A 4,578-nucleotide genomic window follows, 5' to 3' on the forward strand; every position below is an offset into this window, starting at 1 on the left:
CAGACAGCTTCAGGTCAACCAGAATTGAGAGGTTAGGGAATTGTCAGGCATTTTTTTTAGCATGCACACATTCCTCCATATGCACATGGCCTTTTTTATTTCCAGGGATTGTCATAGTTTCAAAGTCCCCTATGGACATCTTTCTCTCCAGTTTCCTCCAATTTGTTTTCTCCAATTCGTATCCCTTCTTTAGGCAGATGTAATGCTAAATGCCCTTGGTTGTTCTGACAAACATCCCAGGGGAAAAAAAAGCTATTCCCAGTGACCGAGCTTTGAGTAAAGTCAAGTAAAGAAGAGCTTTGAGTCTGTCTATGGCCACGCCACCCTGAACCACACCCAACTCCATCTGATCTTGGAAGCTAAGCAGGGTCGGGCCTGGTTAGTACTTGGATGGGAGACCACCTAGGAAGGCCAGGTGCTGTAGGCATAAAAAGTAAAAAATAAGGGATTTTAAGCTGACAAGGTTCTTGAAATCTGTGAGGTCAAGCAAGGATTGCCTCATCTAAAAATATAAAAAATAAAATAAAAAAAAAGAAGAGCCTTGCCAGTGAGGATTTCCGGGGAGCTGCCAGACAAATTAGTAACAATTCTCTAGGAATGGGGCTTTTCTGGGAGCTCCAATCCCATTTCTCCCCCTCTTGTGGTTAGTAGGCCGGTGTTTTTCACAGGTCCTGTGGTTATAAGTTTGTTTCATATAAAGACTATGAAACAGACTATGAGGAGTGGAGTGATGGGGATGGGAATAGGGAAAATTACAACACAAAAAGGCTCTCACTGTTCTCACCAAGATTCAGCCATTTTTCTTAAGTGCTCCTTGAATTGTTGCAAGTCTTTGACTAACTTCCAGAATTCTGAAAAAGTTGATTTGACAACTTTTGCCAGTGTTCCCATTTATTTTATGGAGGAATGGATTTTTAGAGATTTGTACTCTTTGATTCCAGAACTACTCTCCTTAGGGACCTCTAAAATCTTTATTTTCTGAAGGCATTTGAAGATCCCAGACATTGGAAACCAACATTTCATAACTAACTTTGAATTAGCATTCAGTGTCCCCATCCTACTGGTATGACCAGTGACACTTTTCGGTCTATATAGTTCTTCTATTAATCCCCTGGGAGATGTAAGTCTAAAAGACATAATTCTCTCACATAGTTTTGCCTAAGATAAGTCGTTTGACTTAAATTTTACACAGGATCCAGCAAGAGACATTTCTGCATATTTTCAGGTTATTTTAGTTTAGAAGTAATACTTTTTTCCCCAATTCTAGCTAAACGTTAGTCCCTTAGAGAAGCTTCTTAATAGAAGCTGTTTTATCCTGATCTGAGAGCCAGAAACAAAATTACTCACCCGCTTCATCATTTTCTATGTGAGTCACTGCTGTCACAAACCAGTCAATGACTATGTTTGTAGTGACCAGTTCTGCGATGGCATTGAAGAGTAAAAATTGCAAAAGCATACTACCAGCTAGCTGAATTGAAAAGGAAAGAAATATTCCTCGTATTAATCAACCATTTAAAAATTATACAAGAACAACATTTAAAAAACAGGGAATAAATATCATTCATCATATCAGTCTCACACAACTACGGTTATTTTTTTGGTATTTTCCACAACAACAAAGTGTGTTTTAATTTAATTTACTGAGTACTTGTATAAGTACCATTTATTATGCTAAGCACTTTAATTCTAAAAACAACCTTACAAGTAGGATACTTTTATTTCCGTCTTATACATGACAAGACTGAAAAGTACAGAGATGACCTATTATACCAGGAACTGTTGAAATTCTTCAGGGTTTGGTACTGGGTGCCCATCTTTTTTGCCCCTTATACTCTCTCTTTTGGTGTGACTGATGAAATGATCTGTGTTTTATGCTTTTCTATTCAGTGCACATATAATTTGCTTGTTTTATTTTCTTTTAACTTATATATCATAAGCATTACTAAATGTATTAGATTGAAGCATTCTCTCTCTCTTTCCACATTTCTACCATGGCCCGAAGGAGGAGTTTCTGCCCTCTTAGAAACAGGTGAAGAGTGGCTTCTGGTGTTTCCTAAAACTCTTCACTTTAAATTCTCCATGTGAGAAGCAGGAATTTATCTAATTGGTGATTTTCAGAGAAAGAACCCAGGTTCTCCTGGGTTCTCTTTTTTTCAGAATGGTTTTTGTTTATCACCATAATTCTCTCCTTAACATATGATAATTATCTGATCCTAACATAGGGAGGCCCATAGTCTATTTGTAACTAGGTGGATAAGATGAATTAATGAAAGGAAGTAGTAGCAAGCTCATTTGACCAAAGATTTAAAACTCATTCTCCAGCTCCAACAATCAACAGTAAAGCTGATAGTTTTATCTACATCTTCTTGATTCTTGTGTTTATTATCGGTTGGTTCTGAACATGAGAGGAGAAGACTAGATGGCTATGTATTGGCTTCCTGTACTAGTTTTCTAGGGCTGCTGTAATAAAGTATTACAATTGGGTGGCTTAACAAATCTGAAATGTATTGTATCACCGTCTGGAAGTTAAAAGTCCAAAAGGAATGCATTGGTAGGACAATGCTTCTTCCAAAAGCTTTTATAAGGGAATTCTTCCTTGCCTCTTCTAGCTGTTGGTAGAAGCCCCCAGGTGTTCCTTGGCTAGGAACACCTGGGGGCTTCTACCTCCATGTTTACAAGGCCATCTTCCTTTTGTGTCTGTGTCCAAATTTCCCTCTTCTTATAAGAACACCAGTTATATTGAATTAACGGCTCACCCTACTCCAGTATGACCTCATCTTAACTAATCACATCTGCAAAGACCTCATTCCCAAGTAATGTCACATTCTGAGGTACTGTGGGTTAGGACTTCAACAAATCCTTTTTGGAGACACAATTTAACCTATAACAATCTGTCTCTGCCCTCCCCCTCCCCAATATTCACCTGATCTCAATGTCTCCAGAAGTTTTGACCCATTCCAACATCAACTTTAAGTCCAAAATTTGATCTAAATATCAAATCAAAAAGCCCCAAATCTCATCATCTCAATGATCTAACTCGGCTATGGATGGGACTCCTAAAATGGTCCATCCTCGGATAGAATTCTTCTCCATCTGTAGACCTGTGAAACCAGAAAATAAGTTATCTACTTCTAAGATGTATGGTGGGACAGGCGTAGGATAGATATCCCCACTCCAAAAGGGAGAAATAAGGAGGAGAAAAAGGGGTCGTGGGCCCTAAGCAAGTCCAAAACCCAACAGGGCAAATTTCTTTAGATTCTAAGGCCTGAGAATGACCCTATGTGGCTCAGTGCTCTGTCCACTGTCCCTCTCTCTGCCCGTGGGGTCACTGGCCTTACTCTTTAGGCTATTGTTGTCTCAGCCTGTACTATATCAAAAATGAAAATATTTGTACAATAAAATGTCTCTTTTTTCCTCTTTAATTCTTGGTTTTCTCTCCCGCCTTTATAAGTAATATACTAATTTTATACTTTATGCTATTTTTTAGTGGTTTTTATGACCATTCATTTAATCTGCGGTTTCTTGTTATACATTGGGCAAATAGGTGCCCATTATAATTTTCTTTGAAATGGATAGCTCCTTGATTTAATATTATTCTGTTCTTTGATCAATTTTTCTTATAATGTGTAACTACTATACCATTTTTCTTATAATAGCCTAGTAACATGTTTTTTCTATCTGGTGTAGCAAATTGTTCGGCCAATCGTTATGTGGCTTCTCGACTTTCCTGGCAATTTTCACACAATTATTCTTCCGCTCATACGCATTTTAGAGTAATTTTATTGCATTCCTTCCCAAAACTTTGTTGAGATTTTACATGGAATTACATCACACTTCTGTATTAATTTGCAGAATCTTGCAATTTTATGACATTGCAAATTTGCATTCAAGAATATAGTTTCTCAAAGTATTCAGTACCTTTTTTATGCGCTTATTAGGTTTTCATAGTTTTGCTGTTATTTTGATTGGGTTATTTATTATTATTTTTTCACTTCAATATCTAAGTGATTATTTCTAGTGTAAAGAAAACGTGTTAATTTTTTGTAAGTTTTTCTTTTACTTAGCTGCTTTCTTAAACTGCTTTACTTGTTTTGGTAGTTTTTCAGGTGAGTCTTCAGGGTTTTTCTGGATATCCTATCACTTTATTTTCAAGTGATGATAATTTTGATCTCTTGGAGGTTTCTAGTGTTTCTAAATTTTGGGAAAAAACTGATTCTTTTAATAGTCTCATGGCAAAAATTTGGAGGAAATACAGTTAGTTTTATATTTCTGTGCCCAAGATGGTTTACAAGTTGGTTGGCCTTTTCCATACCTCACTCACCACAACATACATCACTCATCATAGATTTTCCATTTGTATCTAAAATTTGGATCTAGTTATTATTAAGCTTTATACTTACATGTGACCAAACATAGCCATCCCCTTCTGCCTCGTACGTTATACACAAAATGCTTAACGTGATTGTACCAAGTGTAGCAAGGCAGGTACTTATGATGTTCATAATAATGGCAGCAATCAGCTGTAACAGACATGCAAACAACTCGTCATGGGCAGCATAAACAGATTTTGATGAAGCA

The 4,578-nt window shown here is 37.0% G+C and overlaps 1 pseudogene; it reads left to right on the plus strand.

Moving 5' to 3' along the window:
- Positions 1-307: 307 nt before the first annotated feature.
- On the plus strand, positions 308-427 carry LOC120600903 (uncharacterized; annotated as a pseudogene).
- Positions 428-4,578: the final 4,151 nt, after the last annotated feature.

This window comes from Pteropus medius, unplaced genomic scaffold, assembly GCF_902729225.1.
Source record: "Pteropus medius unplaced genomic scaffold, Ma_sr-lr_union100, whole genome shotgun sequence".
In the NCBI taxonomy this organism is placed as follows: domain Eukaryota; kingdom Metazoa; phylum Chordata; class Mammalia; order Chiroptera; family Pteropodidae; genus Pteropus; species Pteropus medius.